The sequence below is a fragment of the Sinohyriopsis cumingii genome, chromosome 1, assembly GCF_028554795.1.
Source record: "Sinohyriopsis cumingii isolate HCF-2022 chromosome 1, ASM2855479v2, whole genome shotgun sequence".
NCBI lineage: Eukaryota > Metazoa > Mollusca > Bivalvia > Unionida > Unionidae > Sinohyriopsis > Sinohyriopsis cumingii.
Genome location: NC_142961.1, coordinates 38,445,941 through 38,466,995, shown reverse-complemented (window position 1 = coordinate 38,466,995; position 21,055 = coordinate 38,445,941). Strand labels below are relative to the sequence as shown.

Genomic DNA, 21,055 nt, shown 5'->3' with positions numbered 1-21,055 from the left:
TCCAAGAAGCCGTATACGAACTGTGGTTCAAAAGGTAATAAAGTTCCCAGGTATCCATTTGTGTTTGTTTTCTTCTTCTTCTTCTTCTTCACAGGCAATAATAAGTCGTCAATTCGATCCTGACTTTTTGCTTGAAAATGTCTGACGAATAAACGGTTATTCGTTCTGTTTCCTCACTCTGATTCAGGAGAGCTTCGATACGATGGATCTCTTGAGTGGTTAATGGTGGACAAGAATGTTCACGCAAGTCTTTATACCACTGGTGCAACACGTCTTTGTTCGAGATGAGACTCTAAGCTTCGTCCAGATACTCGTCCAATTTTTCTTCTTGACTTAACATCAGGCATTTATCGTGTTGAATTTGACTGGGATGATCGTTTTGACATCCATAGCAGTTTTTCTTGATCAATTCTGTTATTTTGTCGACCAAGTGTTTGGTAAAACAGGAGACTAAATGGGCTTCTTGTTCTGGCCATCTCGATTTCATCATGATCACTTCTTCTTCCACAGTCTCCTCACATTTCATGTCCAAAGTTTCTTCACTAGGTAAAGAGGGATAACAGTCTTCCATGACTTCTAATAATCTAGAATGACTTCTCTCAAACTGTTGATTTCTATGGTATTATCGAATTCTGCATACAGGATGACGTTCACTGTCTGTTTCAGTGCTTCTGCAAACTGAAGTTCCACACGAATCTGGCCAGATTTTATAGGGTGGAAATGTCCCTCGTCGCTGCCTTGGTCTGGAGTGAAATCGAAAGCCCACAAAGCATAGCCTCCTGCATAATCGTCGTACTCAATGCCGTGACTGGTGTTGGTTCCTAACTGACCGGTGGCTTCGTACAGGGACAAGTACGATCTCAAGTAATTCATCTTTGTGGGATCAAATTTAGGTTCGAAAGGTCGGGTACACAAGGTCTTGCCATCGCGACTGACTTCGACTTTCTTCACTAAAAAGTGTTGAAAGTTGAAAGGATTTTCTTTGAAGGCTCCGTTGAAGGCTGAATTCAGGACCATACCAAGGATTAAACGCTTGGGTAGCTGTCCTTGAAACAGATGATCTTCGATCATAGAATGCTGTCCAGCAGGAATGCTGAACGTTTTCACTTCCACACGTCGTATGGGATACTTGGCGGTCGTTCTGCTCAACGTTTGACTGATGTCGTTACCCACTTTGGGTAACACTTCCACGCGTCGTACGTAGAGTTTGGCCTCCTGGATTATGCTTTTAGGAGCCTTAGCAGGATCAGCAGCTATCAAATGGAAAGCGGCACTGCTGCGATTCAGTCTCAAGCGGACATTCACCCCGTTCAGCAAATATTTCTCTTGCAACCACATGTCCAAATGCAAACGATCCATCAGTTCTAAACTCTTTTTACCTAGGATTTTCTCTTCTCTTGCCTCAAAGCCGGAATTGCTTCCATCTGTTTTGTCGAACTTGTTCGCTTCGTCAGCTACCCACAGCACGCAGGCATTGAGATGACTATCCTTGGCATCTATTCCGTACGTCAAGAGATTTTCCAAGTAGGCACGGTAAGGGTATGTATCCATGCTGCTGCTGACTAGTTTGTTATTCAAGTACAAATCCACTGAGCTGAACAAGGAATGCATGAAATTGTTGACGGGAGCTATTTCGTCAGTGTCATCTACTCCACTATCATCTTTTTCTAGAACTTGGACTTTCAAGTACAAGTAACTGCTATTCAGATCGATGTAATCTTCGGGCTGTCCCTTGATTTCAAACTCGATGGGAGCGGAATCGGTCAGTGAGGAGACGGGATGAAATTCCACCCACTGAGATTCTTGCATCGTCATCATGGTGGGGGGCATGGCAAACAGATCCAGTTCCGTCTTGGAACAAGCGCAAGACTCTCGGTGCATCATTTTGTTCTGTGTTTCAATAATCGAAAACGTCTAAGTCTCGAACGGTTCTTCTTTTCTTGGCCTTTCTAGCTTGAAGTCTGGTGAAAGGGTGTTTTCTTCGTCGTCTCTTTCTGCCTTGTCCTTGCTGAATGCTTGACTCGGTAGCGTGCAGGGCATTTATAGGTGTGTCTCGTCGGCCTAAAATGTCTTTACCCGTTTGCAGCATGACATTTTTGCCTGCCCTCATGAAGGCTTCTTTAGGGTTTTGTTTGTCGATGATGACATTTTGGAGAAATTCTTTGCCTTGCGTCAGTGCCGCATCTTTCAAGGCGTGCAATCCGCGTGTCACCATCGGTTTCAACACCGGAACCACCGAACGAAAGGCCGATTTTAACATGTCTCCTAAACCGTGTCCTCGCTGTCGAACCACCCCTCGGTACACTGGATACATGACTTACTTACGAGTCGTGAGAGAACCGTTTTCGAAAATGGAGTTTCACCGTGACTTTTCCTTTGGTGAATGGAATATTTTGTCCCAAATCTCCTTTTATAGTAATGTTGACCGTGTCCAAATACGACTTGCTGACAGGTAAATAGTGAGGATGGACAAATTCGCGGTGGACGTGATAAGTGTTTCCACCTTCCTCGTCAGCGTTCGTGGCAGAATTCACTTTGAAAGGAATGACACGCAGTAACGGCACGGAGGTGTGTCCCACCACGTTGTATTCCACCACATCGGAGTACACGAAGATCAAATTCAGTCCTTGGTTCAGTTCTACCGGGAAACGAAAATACTTGGCAAAAGAGTCGTTGTCATAAATGACTGGTAATTCGGGGTTTTTTTTTTTGTTCTCCTATCTTCCTCATCTCCGTGTCACCGCCCAATATGTCAAACAATTCAGGACAAAATAAGAAAGACATGAATTTTTTGGACCCCTCAGAAAATTTCATCAGAAAGCGACGAGCTATTTTGTGGTATTCCAGGGTGACACTTTTTTGGACATTCCCCAAAGCTTTATGGAACACGCCATTAAACTTGGAGGCTATGGCGCTGACCAAATGATGACCACTGAAATAATAGCCTGGGAGAATGGACAAGTTGTAGGTCCACGTTTTAGTTTTGTCATCATAGGTTCTATTGCTATATGTGCCAATCTTATCCAACTCATCTTGCAATTGTTTGTCATGAACTTCTACCTTAAAATAATTTTGATTGGGAAGGACATTGTGGACTTGGGTTGGGTGAATCATTTCCACTAAAGCCACTTCCCAATGGGCTTCGTGATCTAAGGGGATGGCTTGAGGTAATTTGGCCGTGTAACAGCACAACGTGTTGTTGGGAAACACCTCCATGGAACTGTCACTGGGTAAGGTTAAGTAAAATTGGTTTTGGTGACTCATACTTCCAGAGTTCTGTGGCTGTCCGAGGGAATATTAGTGGATGTCAGAGGTGTGTCTCCGCCCAAAATGGGGTTCTGGTTGTGGTTGTTGTTGGAGTGGTGACTGGCACTGGCACTGGACACAACGTTCCCGTTCGAGGAGAATTTCAGGGAGGGATTGGGAAGCAGGTAACCGATGCAACTGCTCAATAAAATGATCCACAATTGTTTGTCTCCTTGTTGCAAACTCAAATTGGCAATGGCTGCCCCGATGACACAATACACCACGAAGATTTGGCAGAAAAAGACGATTTGCGTTTTAGGCACACGTTCTCCGCACCACACCCACAAGGGTTGTTTTTGTAAATCTTGCACAGAAGAACTAGGGGAAGAAGGAGTGGTCGACGTAGCTGCGTCTGATGTGTGAAAGGGCATGATGGTCACTTCTTCTTTTTATAGTCGATGACTTGCGAAGCGTCGATCCAAGAATCGAAACTGGGTGGATATCCTTTCCAACGTACTTTGACTTCTTTGACACGTCGTTTGCCCACTTTACGGGTTCTGCGTTCGAGAATGCTTTCGATGTCGTACACGTCGTCTTCTTTTTTGGTGACACGTTGTAACTCGGGCAAATAAAACGTTCCTTTGAGCACTTCTCCGTTCATGTCTTCCAATTTATAGACGGCAGGATGACGGCCATGCACTCGTCCAGTGACGCGAAACAATTCGGTCGTCCAGTTAGGTAAGTAACCTTTGTCGAAAGTGCGTTTGGTTTTGCCAATGCGCACCCAATCTCCTACGGCCAACTCTCCACTTTTCTTGGGGACAGCCCTCGTCGGGGACGTACCGAACAGGCGCTCAAACACCAGCACTTCGTTGTCGGGAGTCACGTCTTGCGGGGCACGTCCGATGCTTCGATGGTAAGATTGGTTGTACGCTTGCACCAGGTGCGGTAAGATGTCGATGTACTTCAGAGTGTGGTGATGCGTAAAATATTTCCACATGCGTTCTTTCAAAGTGCGTTGAAAACGTTCCACGATGCTGGCTTTGGTTTCGGGATTCTCGGTGGTAAAAAAATGAATGTCACGTTTCTTTAATTCTTTTTGGAAAGCTTGGTTCAGAAATTCGGTGCCTTTGTCCGTTTGCCATCGAAGAGGGTGACGACCGCTTTGTTTCAACACCCGTTGCAGGGCTCGCACTAACTCGCTGCTCGATTTGGAAGTCAAGGGCACGACCCAGGCAAATTTGGAAAAGACGTCGATGACACAAAACAAATATTTGTAGCCACGATTGTAGCTGGCCAAATGAGAGACATCGGCTAAATCGGCTTGCCATTGATGATCGATGCCTTCCACTCGGGTGCGACTTCTGGCAAACTTGAACTCCTGCGTAACCTGCAGGATGCGAGGGATCGTAGTAAATGCTGGCTAAGACTTTTTCCATTTTTTTTGTGTTGGTTGGTGTGTTAATAAGGCATCCACTCTTGGAAGAGGCTACTCTTTTTCTCTTGGGGTATTTTCTTGGATTGCAAGGCTTTGCGTGTGCGGCCAGCAATAGGTGTCGAAGAGGACAAGGATGTTTGAGCGGGGGATATCGGTTCTTGTTTCACTTCTGTCTTCACTTCTGTCTTCACTTTCTTTTTCTCTTGTGATGAAGAAGGGGTGGCCATCATCTTTTTAATCCATCCAATTCTGGAGGTAGGTGGTGTTGTTAACTTGCGTACTTTTTCTGGTGGAGTTTGAAACCCTTCTTCTTCTTCTTCTTTTCCTTTTTCTGTCTTGACCACTGGTACCGGTACTGGTACTGGTGATGGTGTTGGACTTTTCATCAAGGTCTTAAAATCTTTCAAAGTGGGTAGAGCTGTTTCGTCTAAAGCTTTCTGGTGAAAGAGTTGCAGTCGTTGCAAGAGTTGACCGTACTTTTGCGATTTTTCTGTTTCGGACAAATCTTGGCGATCCATCAAGGACTGCAATTCGTGTTGTAACTGGGACATCTCGCTCAAATTGGGATTGGGAGGTAAATGCGGGGTGCGTTGTTCTTGCCACCGATGGTATTCCATCCATCGTTTGTAAGGCACTAAAGCTAGTTTTCGTCCTTCCATGGGGTTGTCAGGGGTCGATTCTGAGATCTTGGGACTTCCGAAGGCCTTTTTATCTTGCTCCCACCAGTCCTCCCAACATGGTTCCCAAGACTCCTTTCAGTATGGGGCCTAACAAGAGAGGTAAAATGCCTCCACGTTGGACCAACATCTTCTTTTTTTGACGAATGGGAATTTTCTTTTGAACCATTTTCCGAAGAACGTGACGATGTTTGCCTAAGCATTGTTTCTGATGTTTGGACAAAGGGATCGTGCCTTTCAAAACGTTCAAACAACATTCGCACACGGTATCGATGACCTCTTTGGAGGCCGTTTGAATGAGTTTTTTTCGTAGGGGTGGAGAAGCTTTGGACAGGACAGATAACATGTCCCCATGTTTGGCTAAACGTGGTGGCAGTCCTTTCCTTTTCTTTCCTTGGGGTTTTCTGGAGGGTGACATCTTTGAGTCTTTAGGAGCACCTAAAAACACTGATACCCTACTCGGTCACAGGCCTTTTTTATACTGGAACACGTCGCCACTGATTGTCTTTACGGCGTATCAGTTTGAGGACAGGCATGACACGTCGTGCAGGGGTACGTAACGGACTAAATCGAGCCAGTTCTTGCTTGGACAAATCCAGTAAACTTTGCAACATGCCCGATCTTTCATGGACTTTGATTTTGGGAGAAGGTACTTTGTGAGCAGCAGCCACTGCCGCTAAATTGGAAGGTCCTGCCACTGGGGAAGTTCTTTTGGGGGTCATCAACGGAGAAGTTCTTGGTGTGATCAACGTCTCCAAGTACTCTTCAGTTCCTGGTGACATCAACGGAGAAGTGGACAAACGTGAGGCTGCCGGAGACGCAGTCACCGCTGTGGGCGGTCGTGGTTTGCGAGTGTAAGGTTGCGTCCTGGCCGAAGTGCCTCTCTTGCGACTAGTTTTCTTCTGTGGACTTTTCTTTTTCTGAGGACTTTTTCTCTGTTTCTTTTTTTGGGGACTTTTTTTCTTTTTCCGGGGTGATGTTTGGTAAGAGGAGGGTCCTGCCACTGGAGAAGTTATTCTTCTTGGGGACCTGGTCTTTTTCTTTTTCTTCTTGGGGCTTCGTTGGACTTTTGTCTTGGGGATAACTTTGGGGGCATTAGGATCCCATCTTAAGAGTGAGCGAATAATGACCCCTCCTAGAGTACCGCTCCCTCCAGGTTTCAAAATGATTTGTTTTTTGGTTTGAGTGTCGATGCGGGGATCGGCCAGTTGGACCAAAGCGACTTTGTTTCGATCGAAAAAGCGTTTGGTTTGATGAGGAATCTGAATGATTCCTTGGAGTAATTGACGTGCCGTCACCGTGAACCATCGTAAGACTTCTTTGAGACTAGCTTCTAAGACACGAGCTCGTGTTTGTGGATCTTTTTCTCGACTGATGCCATACAAGGCACGAATCAATTTGACGGGAAGATGCGACTGAAGGGACGTCATGTTCACACTGTGTGAGACAGACGAAAAAGGGTCTGAGGTTTTTATAGATTTTTTTCATGGGGAGTGAAATGAAGTCGAGGACGGAGACGTGTACAGGACAGGTCCTCCGTCTTGGCACCAGTGGTGAAACAAGTGGGTACGAAATCGCAAATCCTCGGGAGTCGTAGGTTTCAAATCGACGAGTAAATAGGCGTGTGGCGTTTGAGTGGCATCGTCGTACGCCTGAGTCAGCCAAGGCGTTCCTAACTGTTTGGCTAAGACTTGCACTTGCGATTTATCTCGAGGGCTTTTAAACAAGACCACGTAATGTGCATTGAGACTGATGGTGCGATGGGCTTTACTTTGTTGAAACAAATTTTGGGTGATGTAAACGACACTGGCATTACGGTGATGCCCTTTGCGCGTGAACCACAATTTAATTTCTTCTTCGTCTTCTCCTAACATGTCGTCGAAAATGACCAAATGGGTTTGACGGGAGTCAGAGACGATGCCGTCGTCTTCTTTAGGAATGCCTTCCACAAACACGATGGAATCGCCTTGACTTTCTCGCAAAAGGCTGTACGCCGATTGCCACTCTTTGTAACACCACACGATCCGTTGAGGTGGCCGATCGATCAAATGATGTTTATGTTCGATCAAACGTTTGACGAATTCGGTTTTGCCTGAACCGCTAGGTCCAGCAATGAGCATGTTAAAGGGATGGCGAAGATACAAAGCCTCCCAACTGGCACGATCTAAGTGTTCGTCGATGACTTTGACAGTAGAGGAAGAGGGAGCAGAGACAGCAGAGGTAGCCATGGTGTGAGAAATGTCACTTGTGACACGAAAAACAAACAAGACAAGAGTTTATATACTTTTTTCAGAACACGTTTATTGAATGTTTCAAATATGAACACGAAAGACAAAAATACATACAACCCAAATAGTGATGTACAGGAATATAAAACACAGCAAAGCGATCAAAGTGGAATATAAACAAGTGTCTGTACAACATGTTTTAGGTAACGAAGATGTCCTAGGGACAGTGTGTAATGTTCTTACAGTCTCTACATGAGGTATTGTCACACAAGTGTCCTCCCGGAATGACCTTTCAGGAATGTCCATGACAGTCCTGTCCTGAAGCGAGTGGTTGTTCTCGGTGACGGGTTCTTCTGGCACCGTCACTAACACAGGTTGAAAAGTAACTTTTTTCCTTGAACAACTCTTGTGCATACTGGGCCACTTCTTGGGTCCAAGCCTCAAAACCCCCCTTTTTCCAGTCACGAACATCTGTCCAATGAGGGTGTAAGTCACAAGCTACACACACATCGTCATACACGTCTTGGGTAGCTAAAAGTTGACGAATCTTTTTTTCCTGTTGAGGTCGAGAAGTATCCAGATGAAACCGCAAGGCTTTGAGCAAAAGGAGTTTTTCGTGACCATTTAAGGCCATGGAGGTGGTAAGTACTGATCGTAAAGAGTCCACAAAGAATCGGCTGGTAAACGAAATCCCAGAAAACAAGTCACTAAGACACACACCACTTGTCGTCCCAAATTGAATGGATACAGTTCTTGTAATAATTGATGGTAATGATCCACGGTTGGATATGGTCATTGAGTTCCTTCCACGGAATCTGTTGGATGACATGTGACATAAACCGTGGCATGGCAGCCTGTTTTTATATTCTCTTTTTTTTGGATGCAATACACGTACTTTCTAGCCAGAGATCTTCGTTCTCCAGTAGGGAATCTAAATCTTGCATACTGTAACCGAAACGTCAGAGTTCGTTTAGGTGTTTCCTCTTCCGCTAAGCAGATTCCACGTAAAATATGTTTGTAATCCTTTAACTTGTCTTCCTCAATGCGTTGCACTAGGTGAATCTCGAAGTAACCATAATCATGAACATGTCGATCATTAGCGACCTCAAAGTTTTGAACAATGTCTGACCATTGAAAGAATTTCTGACGAATCAGTTCTCTTATACCATTCAGGTACCAATGGTTAAAGATCTGGTGACGTATCGGATGCAATTGTTCTTTACGTTTGACTTGTATTTTGACCAGCTCTCGGTAAATGCATTCTCTCAATTCCACAGGCAAGGCACGAATGTTCTCTAGCAAAGTATCCATGAATAGGTCATACTAAATCCTCCTTGGTCTGACACAAGAAATGTACTGTTTGCACAAACATGGTTTTAATTCACTGTCGAATCTAAATCGTTTCACCACTAATCTACACATTACAATTCGTTCAGAAGTTTCCTCTTTCACTAAGTTGACATTGCGTGAAAGATGTTGGTAATTCGTTAACTCTTCCTCTGGAATTCGATGCAGTACGTTTACAATGTAGTAGATAGAATCGTCAATACCAAACCATTCCTTTTTATAACCAGGAGGTCGTTGATCAATGTCTGTCCAATGGAACACTTTCAACTCAATCAGTCCTTGTATAGCCTGAAGGTACCAGTGGTTCAAACACCGGTGACGTAACGGATGCAATTGTTCTTTACGTTTCACTTGTATTTTGACCAGCTCTCGGTAAATGCGTTCTCTCAACTCCACAGGCAAAGCACGAATGTTCTCTTGTAAAGTATTCATGAACAGATTATTATGGTAAGAAGTTACTTCAATGTCTCGGTCCCACTAAAGGTAAGTAATGACAATTCGGTGACCATCGAGCATGTTCAACGTAGGCCGAATCTTGCGGTTCCCAGTGGTGAAGTGACACACCGCAACTGAAGCACTTGACTTTATCTCCTTCGCCCAAGTAGAAAAATCCGGCTCTGGCTAATTCTTCGGGGGTCGGTCCTCCCAGATACTTAGGCCATTTTCCTTTGAACGATTGAAGACGATTTTCAAAGTCGCAGTATTCCGACAAACGCACAGGGAACGAATATTCGTCTTTCACAGGTTCGTTTCGATGAGGGTTGAGTGACATGGGTAGGAGTTTGCTCAGGGCTGGATGACATCCGTAGGGGGGTAGACGTGAAGGTGAACATTCCCCTTTAAAACGAAACCCAGTAAAATGTCCAAGAGGACGAGCGGCATCACTTTCGCATCCCACAGGTCTGACACGCACAGCATCGCTTTCCATGATAGGGGTAGGGGCACTAAAGTTCCCATGATGCTTTACGGCATCGCTCAGGTCACAACGTACAGCATCGGTCCCATCGCAAGGCTCACAATCGCACTCGTCTGCAAACTCCGTTACGCAATTACAATGGTAACCACATGGACAATCGCAGTTTCCTTCCGGACATTTTCCGTCGCAATGCATGGGTCTTATCCATCCAGTATTAGTCACACTAGAGGAAGATACAACTTTTTTACAATCCCCAAACTGGAACGATGCCTCTTTCAAAGTATTCATCTTGTTCGCTCGGTCTTGGTAGTCACAATGAACTATCGATCTTCCCTAGGGTTCCTTTTTTATATACAGACCAATACCGACGTGACCGTACGGCAACGTAAAGTGATTGCGAAGTCGAACTCGCTTCTGGTACACGATTTGATAGACTTTTTCCAAGGGTCGACTGACGATGTGGTGAGTGGGTAAACGTACAATCTTGTTCGGTTGATAGGTGGTCACTTTAAAGTTTCCATCCTCTCCCGATTGCAAGGCTTCTTTCAATACCCCAAAGTTGACCACTCGACTGGTACGATAATTCAGAGTCAGTCCTTTCACTTTGCACGTCGTGTGCACTTCTCCTTGTTTGTCCCGGTATTCGTAGCCGTAATTTTTGGGACCGCCACTGACGAAACTTAGAATCTTGTCGTCGGGATGCTCGTCTGTCCAGGCTCCTAAACGGTCTCCTTCGATGTTAGGGTGATGTTGAATCGGGTGATGGATGTAAATGCAACTGTCCGTGTCAAAGTACAGGACACGTTCTTCTAACAGTTCTAAAGCTTCGTACAATTTTAAGCGAGCATGGGCTGTCACGTAAGCCGCAATGATGACATTTCCAAAAGGGTCGTCTTGTACAAAGTCCAGATCTTCTTCGTAATTGACCAAGATCAAATTCTCTCGAACGACGTCCACGTGTTTCATGTATTTGGTTTTGTCGTGAATCATCTGGAAGTAGCGGGAAGGTTCTGTCAAATATTCCGTCTTGGGTAAACACGGTCGTTGTGCCATTTTACCCCACAAGCAATTTAACATCACTTTGGCAAACGATCGCCTGCCTTCGTTTTTCTCGATGTGGTCTAAAGTGATGCCTTCTTGTTCGTAGTATTTCTCTTTGAATTGTATTTGGTCTTCGGGAGTGTGACACCAGGAAGGATAGCCGCTGGCTTCTTGCTTCAGTTTCAAAAAGGCATCCACGTAGTCTGCGAAAATGCCTTTCTGAGTAGGGTCACCCTTGCGGTACTGTTGTGTCTTGGGAAAGTGGCAAATTTCGTACACTTCTAACAGTTGGTATCCCATGTCCATAGCTTTGAACAATTCTACGCTGACCCAGGTTCCCGTCAAGGCCCGTTCTTCCTGGCTGTGCTGACAAGGCTGATCTTGGTTGCACGTTTCGGCACAAGTACGGCACAAGGGAAACATCAGTTTGCCTTGACAATGGTGAGGTAAGACGGGATGGTATAGGTTCGTGGGAGGCAAAACTTTGCACTTGATCAAGCCTTCGTATTGTCGAATGTTGACCAGGTCGATGTGTTCCGTTAACAATTGCGGGTGCCCTACAGGAAAGCGACAATATTTGCACACGTAGGGATACAGCGAACACACGTCCAAGTATTTGATTTCTTCTCCTTTCTCTTCGTCGGCTTGGTACAGCAAACAGGTGGCATTGGTCCTTCCTCCGTACAAACTATCCCTCGGGTTCAGCTGGTCCATGAACTGGTAACTTTCCACCAGGCGTTTAAACTCGGGATCGGTTTTCATACGGTGATCGTACTCGTGTTCCCACATTTCCACCACTTGGTATCCTTCCTGTTCTAACTTTAGGCGTCGCTGACAAGTGTCCTGGTACAAGTCTTCCATGGTTCGTTGCAAAAACTGATTTTTAGTGCCACGGTCAGGGTAACAGACGGGACATCCGTGAAATAAGCAACCGTTAAACTCGTACACGATCTTGGGGTTTTCTAAGTCCCAGCCATCGACCGAATACGTTCCGATGGTCTTTTCGCCCCCTCCGTTGCGGGCATGCTGAATCCACTTGTCTTCCTTGTCGCACAAGTAATGTAACCAGCGTAGGGCTTTGACCGAGTATTGACGTTTGACATAGTGGGTCGTTTGAGGGCTGATGACAGCCACGGTCTTTTCAGGCATGAATCGTTGTCGATACACTAAGGAACACGCTTTGGCAATGGTGCAAGCTTCTTTCAAAGGATCGACCCCTCCGTGTTCCATGAACAGTTCTCGAAATTTTCCACAGCAACGCCGTAAAATGTCCACGTCGGAACGACAATACTTTAGCATTTCTTCCTGAAAGTCGAAAGGGTCCGAGGCGTGAGCCTGGTACCAAGCGTAGAAAGCTTCTCGTTGTTCGGTACGCATGTTGTCGGGGTCGTAATAGTGAGCCTCAGGTAAATGGGGTAGAACGGCGTGTTGATTGGCTTCCGTATTGAAAAAGTGTGGAAAGTACCCTTTAGCCATTTCTGTCATTCCAAACGTTTTAGGCATTCGACTCAAAGGCATGGCCAAATAGCTCATCGAATCTTTAAACTGCACTTGTCCCACTTGCATGAAAATGATTTTGGCTCCGTTCAAAGTCACTTTAGGACGCTCGGTGGCTTGTTCCGTATAGTACCTCAAAAGAAACTGTCCATCGTATCCGGAGAAATTGTGAGCCATCACCGTGGCATGACGATGACAATCTCCGTAACGTTCGATGTCCTCATGGCTCCACGTCTTGTCGATGGGGTCTAAGAGCCATTGGGCAAAATCGGCTAACGTGTTCGGTCCCCGAAAGATTTTTTCACGCCCTCCGGGAATCTTGCTGCAGTGAGGGCAATGACTGAAGATAGGTTCTTGAATGCACTTCTCGCACGCTCGATGAGCCACGCAAAAATTAGGAATGTGAATGCCGGTTTCTTGCATGCATTCGAAATCGAAAAAGATGAAATTGCCTTTCTTCTTGTGACCATCCTCTTTCTCTGGTGGGGGTTGGTATTTTTGCACGTAACATTGGTGTTCCAAGTCCACGATGTGGTGACAAATGTGACATTTTTTCTTTCCTCGACATACGTGTGCCTTGGCAGCATTGGTACATATGACTTGTTCACACGTAGGGCACAATCTCAGGAGTTGACAAGCACATTTCTTCTGTGAACCTTGCGTTTTCAGATGTTGTTGGTAACAGGTAGGGCTGACAAACGTGCGCAGACAAGTTGAACAAGGCACTGGTTCTTCGCTCAGACAGGGTGAAGAGGCCAAACATCCTGAGCATTTCAATCCACAATGCTTGTGTTGCTCTCGATTATTATAACCATAGTCACATTTCTCACAGTAATAACCGTATCCCAGGAATCCGGTGATACTGGTAATCGTATCGAAATGGTCATCGTGATGATAAACATGAATGTATTTTCCGTCCTTAAAATCTTGCCCTCGAAACAACAGAGGCCCGCGCACTTCTTGAGGGTGCACTTTCAAGGTGTATCGTGGAGCTAGGGCATCTTGCAATTTTTGCATCTCAGGAATGCCACAGGGTGTATCTTTGGACAGGCCAGCTTGTTGCAACAGGAGTTCTGCTTCATTTCGTTGTTTGGCTCGGTCCGATTGTTGAATAGTTTTCCAGGTTCTTTTCCATTCTAGCGTGTCGTTCTTGTTGGCATAGGTTCGTCCCACCACGATGGCACGGGCTAAACACATCTGGTCATGAGGATTGTGAATTTGGACAAGGCTACGCTTAATGCTGCGAAGGTCGTTCACCAATAACATCTTTTTGCGTCCGGTCCCTTGAGGAGGAGAGACGTGGGTCGTGTCCAATGTGGCTTTTCCATCGGTGATGTCAAACTGGTCATTAGATTGTTGCACATGTTGAATCTTGTCCATGACTTTGGAAGCGGTCAATTCTGCAGGGGTGCTAAACTCGATCCAAACAGGGGATTTCAAACCGTCGTGTTGTATGGAAAGTCTCAAGCGATCGTCTTCTTTGGGTTGACATTGTTGCTTGAGTGCAGTGAGCAAAGAATCCCACACCTCAGTGATGAACCCTTCTGCTTTCTCTAACGGTACTTCAGCCTTGAAATCTTTAAACTTCACCGTGTATTTGTAAGCCGTGGTTCTAAATTTTCTAGAGGAGCGCTTTTCCGTCTCTCGAATGGAATAGTACTTTTCAGGGTTGACAAAGGGTGGTGAACTTGGTTTAGAGGGTTCGGATTCTGGTTCACTCATGTCCTCTTCAAAATCACTGGCATGAATTTGTGCCAAGATTTCAGCCCTGGTACGAGGCGATAGATCACGTTTCTGCCTCTTACTTCTTTCTTCTTCTTTCTTCTCGAATGAATGGGATCGTTTCATCTTGAAAGCAAAAAGTCAAATGACTCAAGTTCAAACACCATGAGCTACTTTATAGTCATGGCAGACCAGCATATATAAAAGGGTGTGTGTCTTATCCTTTCACTATTCATTTCACTCTCAAGCCGAGTACAACGATGGAAGAGACTAACCAGATGGAACGTTTCGTCAGAGCTTTGCGAGGGGTCATTAGAAAATTCTCTTCAGACCAGCCTACGGACTACTCTCCTTCCTTTAGAGATAAAAGTCAAGATACTTGCTATATCTGTCAGAAGAAAGGGCATTGGTCTTCAGAGTGTCCAGACCGTCAAAAAAGAACAAAAACAGGGAGTAAAAAAGACAAAAGTCAAGATACCTGTTATTATTGTAAAGAAAAAGGACATTGGTCTCCAGATTGCCCAAAAAAGAAACAAGAGGAGTCAGAAGAAAAGAAGGATTCTTCAGAAGAAGAGAGGGATTCTTCGAAAGAAGAGAGGGATTCTTTAGAGGAAGAAGAGGAAGAAAAAAGACAATTCTATTTACAAGAGGCAAAGAAACAGGAGAAGAAGAAAAGAAGAAGGGAAGAAAATGAGGAAAAGACGGTGAAGAAATTCAAAAACCAGAGAGACTAAACAAGGAGAAAGAAGAAGTCAATGAACTTTTTATTAAAGTGATGTGTTGTGAATTGGATTGTAAAAAATGGAGAAAAGAATAAATGAATGATATAAGGTAAGTGTCTTTGAGTTGTGATTTTAAAATAAGAACGTACTCACGCACTCATACACAGACACGTACTATAAGGGTAAAATGGGTGGGGTTTATTTTTTTTTTTGAGTTATTGGCAAATTGAAATTGTATTTCTTTTCGAGAAATGTGGGTGGCCCTGAAAAGGGCCTTTTTTCTTCATGGTGAAAGGGTGAGTTTAAGCAATCAACTTTAACTGCCTTATGCCTTTGCCACGGCCATGGCCTACTTCTGGACTGCGTAATGTTGATAATGATTGGGTTGAAATCACTAAGGGTGGTACGGTAGGCTTAGTCCCAGGGTTGACGTGTTTAGCTCGGGAAGGTCGTATTCTCTTCGGTCGTGATAAAGAAGTCTGATACATTTGTTTCAGACTTCTTAACTCCGCTAAAATGTCCAACAGTACCGTGACCGTTTGATTTTCACCCTCTTGTTTCTTTGCTGCTACTTCTTCTTGCTGTTGCTGCTGTTGTTTTTTTCTTACCTCTTCTTCTTGTTGCTGTTGCTGTAGGAGAAAAGCCTGTTCCGCTTCCTTTTGTCGTTGTATAAATTTCTCCAATTCTTCTTTCTGTCTCTGTCTAAAATTTTCCACTTGCGGTAATGAAGAAGGTAACGAAGGTTCCGGAACAAATTCTTGCGAGGAGAGAAAATCCACAAAATCCCAATTCACCTCTTCTGAAAGTAAGTCCGAGTTCCCTTGGGCAGTCTCCCCTGCTGGTGCACCCCAATGGATCGTTTTCTGAGTTTCCGTCATGTTGAATCACTGTCGCATAGATTGACTGCACACAAGCGCTAGCGAATCTATATAGACTACGTGACGTCACAGACTACTCTCTTCGGATTGGATGCGGGCTGACTGAATTCTGTAACGCGTGTTCGGATTGGTGAATGAACTCAATCCGTTTCAATCCTTCCTGTCCCTATAAATAAGCGCCGTTCACTGCATTGATTCACCTATTCTCGGAGCCTCAACATGTGGACAGACGTTGAATCTTCAACCCTTGTGTCAACAATGATGTTCAGGACGGACATGCTCATGTATGTCCGATCCAAGTGGACCGTTGTCCACAGGACCAACAGCAGCCTGTGGATAAGAAGAGTCTATATAGAGAGACAAGGTTGCCTCAAGAGGACTCTGATGTATGGCCCTGCTGTAAGACGAAGTTTGAGGAAAAGAAGATGTCGCAAATGCCCTTTATTTTAAGGGCATATTAACATAAACCAAAGGCCCTTTTCAGGGCCAGTCATATTTCTCGAAAAGAGATAGCCTTTCCATTGCCTACCCCTTTTTTTAAATTTTTTTTATAAAAAAATCCCATGACGCTATACAGTCCCACCCTGTTTAAATTCCCCTTGACGCTCAACAGTCCCACGATTTTTCTCCATGTTAATTTCCCTTGACGCTATATGTTCCCACGATTTTTCTCCATGTTAAATTTCCCTTGACGCTATATGTTCCCAAGGGTCTTTTTAATGATAAGTCCCATTGACGCTATACTATCCCTATTCACTACTCTCAGTCAACCGGATGCACGATTAACTCAGTACAATTGCCCACTGAACTTAGACACAAAGACACAGTAATCACATTCAAGAGGGCTCTCAAAACTCACTTATTTCGACTGCAAGAACAAACTCTTAGACCTAATAATGTTTCCTACCTGAAATATTCTCAGCATATTTTTTTATTTTTTATTTTTTAATGTTTTTCTAATTTCATGGTGTTTGTTTTTGTAATAATATTATTATATTTTTTTTATCTTATAGGTGTTGTCTAGTGTTGTAAAGCGCTTAGAGCTTCTAAAGATTAGGCGCTATACAAAGTCCTCATTATTATTATTATTATTATTATTAATGAATCTGTAAAAGATGACGGTGATATTACATATATATATATTCGAAGTCTGATCAAAATCGGATCAGAAATATGGCATCCAAAGTGGTAAAAAGATCAGCAAGATAACGAAACCGCACAAAACCACCTATTAAATGAATAGAACTCTGACATGCAGCATCTTTACAGAAAAAGACTGCCACTAAAAAAGAACGGTAGCCGGAAGTTTCGTGAAATAATTCATAGGAAAAAGCGGCAAAATCATGGTATCAAACAGATCTATATCGGACACTTAATGAAAAGCTATTTAAATATATTGTTTGCATTGGTATCCATAAATGAAGGCAGACTGGTATCACGTTTACAAATCTGAAATCCATTCACGCAATTATGCATACTGTCACATCTGGACCAATTTTGTTGAGAAAATCTAGAGAATCTATATTAAACAAATTTCTATTTTTAGTACTGTCACCCATATTTGAAGGAGGAAGTGCATCATTTGTACAAGACTAAAACCCAGGCCAGTATGATTTATATCCAATCTGACTAAATTATGTTGAGTGCGTTTTGAATGAAGTGGCTTCAAGGTTTTGCTATTTTAAAAATAAAAAAAACACCAAAAAAAAAAAGTAATAACTGCTAAAAGCCATATGTGATGTTGGATTAGAAACATTTGTACACATCAGAATGTCCTTCGTCATAGTACTATATCCGTCAAATCTGGAATAATGTTTAACGCTGTTTGAAAAGAAGTAATTTAAAGGCTTTATCTATTGTTAATACTGGCAATCTTGTTTTATGGTAGATCGCCAACATTTGAACAAATTGGAATGTCCTTTATATCAGGGTATTTTCTTTCAAATTCGGTAAAATTCTGTTAATTGGCTTTTGAAAAAACGTAGTTTCAAGCTTTTTACATTTTTAGTAACTTTGGCCATAATAGATGACGGACTGTTATTAATCATCTTAACAAAATTTTAAGGCCTTTATGACAAAATGATCACAGATAATATGCTAATGTCTGATACCGATATCCAGGATGAATGTCCATGGCCGCTAGATAGTGATTACATCCATGAGGCACTGAATAGTACCGGTTTCCTGCTTTCTGTAAACGTACTAATGATCAATGTACTGAATAAACCGACGATTTTCTACACCTGTTCTGCTACATCCATTTAGTCAGGAACGAAAGATTATGACAATAATATATTAATTTGCTTATATTATTTTTAAAGACGCCATTGCGAGGCGCAAGAATGGTTTGGAAAAAAAGACAACGTCGTCTACTATAATTTGTATGAAATACCATTAAGACCATTAAATATGTAAATAAATTTTAGAAACTGCACCTGTACTTATTTTCTCCACAGTTTTAAGCAGAATCCCACAAATTTAGGAAATGACTCGGTAGGAAACATATTAACTGTTATACAATACTAAACAAGCAGTTTAGTGATAACCGGTATAAGTGTTACTCCCGTTCGAGATATGACAGTTGAAGGGAAGAGAAAAAACTATGCACTGAGCTCATGGTAGGACAGCTAGGATAAACGCGTGTCATACTTCATAAAGTATGTCCACTTTGCATCTTAAATCGTGAAAAAGGGTTGCCTCCTTGTCTGAACGACCCCGTTGGAAACCTTTCACGAAACATGGTACAGGTGGATTGACACCTGGTGATGAGACAAGCGTGAAGGTGAAAAATATGTGAGCTGTTGTTGAATCGAGCACACCTGCACTGCGAGATTAAGTTCCTCCTCTGTCATAATCTCCTGGGGTCGGCTACAAACAGGTCAAGTAGGTCACTGAACCGCGACTGAAGGGGGCGGGGGGGGGCTACAATGATGAGTCAAACAGTGGGGATCATGACTTACTGGAGCACCTGCTGAATTATTTTGAAAGGTAGGAAGGCGCACGCATACAGACAATCACACTTTAATCTGACGCTCTTTAATTTGGCACTGGTGAGATATAAAAAGGGAAGCTTGTTGTTCAATCTCGTAGCAAACAAGCCTACCAAAAGGCTGTCACACGGTTGGTAAAGTGCGTGCTACCAACTGGCTGTTTCTTCTGCAACTCTTTCTTCGATTTGTTGCAGGTATATCTCGATGAAAGGTCATTTTAGTTTGCTAGGCCGGCTAGTACGAGGCTACCCTATGCCGACACCAAATGGTGTCGGGGAATTCCAACTTTTCGATAGAGAATTGACTCTGACCCTACACCCCAACATAAACGTCCAAATATCAAAAATGGGGTGGCAAGGGTCAGAGGAAACTCGGACTAGATACATTTATGGGTGAATAAAAGTTTTTACAAGGTTTCAATAGCAATATCGTCTGCATGGATCGGAGGCCCCATATCCAATTGTTTGTAAAAGAGGTTACATACAAACGGAAGTGACATTTATCGAATAAGGTAAGCCCCCCTCCCCACGATGTTGACATAATCGAATATAAGTCACTTGATTTCACCAGTAATATTTTTCTTACCTTTATAACTGGAAATTATTTTTCTCCACTAGTTTGAATCAAACTGGTCTTGCAAAATTATCTTATGCAGAAACGTAAAAAGAACGCATGTGAGCGCGAGAAATATGACGCTGTCGGTAAGTGGTAGCTGCTGTATCAAGTCCTTTGCATTTCACCTATTAGCATAGTCCTACATGTAAGACCTGACGCTGATATTTATGTTGTAGGCGTCAAGCACCTAAACAAAATCAACATGTGTTATGTCTTACATGTAGGACTACTATTAGCAATATAATCTACGTTCAACCAGCTGTAAAAATTAATTATAATATATAGTTCTGTTGTGCTCTAATACATGCCATATGGACAAAAAACATGATGCAATGACCGATTGTGGACAAAACCCTTAAGTTATGAAGTCAAGGGTGGTCGGATATAATCTACCCGTGACGAAAATGTATATGCCTGCAGCCTTGCTACACGCTTGCATACACAAATGCATCAAGATCATTGTATTATCTGTGTTTGAGAGAGAGAGAGAGAGAGAGAGAGAGAGGTAATACTAAATAAATATTTGGGGACTAAAGTACGGCGTTTCTTCGTAAGATAAATAAGACTTTGCACCGGTGTCTATGCTGCCAAGGATGCGTAGAGAGAGTTTCTTTACAGTCAAGTCATTGTACTTGTAATGTTTAAATTTTATAGCAGTTTGAAATTATTGCAGTATGTTACACGAAAATAGAGACAAATAAGAAGACTTCGCACACCTGTTAGTATAAATAACAGTGGAACATCTAAAATATTTAAGGCTTGAAGTCTATAACGGGACGCTATTCGTCTTGAAATAACCACTGGCATTGTAGGCCTATCAGCTTGTGCTCAAAAGTCTTCGGTATCAATTCGATACTCAGCTATCTCTGAAAGCAGAATTCTACCTGTCATATATATTCACTATGGCAGAAAAAATATATAAATAACGACTTACTTTCTGTAAACACAATCCACGGGACAATGTTGGGACCTGAAATCTTAAAGGGACACTATTCCGAAATAATAATTCAAAAATTGTGATCATATAAAATTATACTATTAAACATTACATCCTATGTTCATGGTGTATATGGTTGATATGGACATTCAATTTCTTGTTTAATATATATGTTCTCATTGATTTAGTTAGAATGATGGAACGTAAGTCTCTCTCTCTCTCTCTCTCTCTCTCTCTCTCTCTCTCTCTCTCTCTCTCTCAATGTTTTGAACGAATGCTGCCTGTTCCGGACCAAATTACGAAACATTCCGACCATGTGAAATATAATATTATAAGAAACCTAATGGAACTCACATGTATCAATACTTTTGTAGCTATTACTGTTTTTGCAAACATAATAAGTAAATGTAAAAGGTTGATGTCCAGGTCTTAAATTTACGTCACATAGTTGGTCATAAATTTCTAGCGAAAATCACAACTATATAGACATGATATATTGCATTTAAATCTTTTTTCTTTAAAATAAATATCCACTGTTACAATAAAAACAAACAGAACAACAAAACAAGCCAGAAGAAGACGCAAAAGCATATAATTATTCTTTAAGTTATTATCTTTGAAAAATATTTTGAAACTTGCATGAATGAAACCAATATTGCTCAACTTTCGAATCTATCAAAAGTAAGGTACATAATTTTCACCTTGACATTATGGTTTTATTCGCATTATATTTATCAAATAAATTGTGTCTAAAGAGTTATTGGTGAGTAACACAATATTAAAACTCTCCTTATTGCTATT

At 42.8% G+C, this 21,055-nt stretch overlaps 1 protein-coding gene across 1 annotated transcript in view; it reads right to left on the bottom strand.

The window, feature by feature from the left end:
• Nucleotides 1-20,336, bottom strand: part of LOC149806737 (ubiquitin thioesterase OTU1-like) — a 45,980-nt gene extending 25,644 nt beyond the window's left edge. The window contains exon 1 of the mRNA XM_089957024.1: nt 20,252-20,336. The gene's annotated coding sequence lies outside the window, so the exon portion shown is untranslated. The remainder of the gene's footprint in view (nt 1-20,251) is intronic.
• Nucleotides 20,337-21,055: the final 719 nt, after the last annotated feature.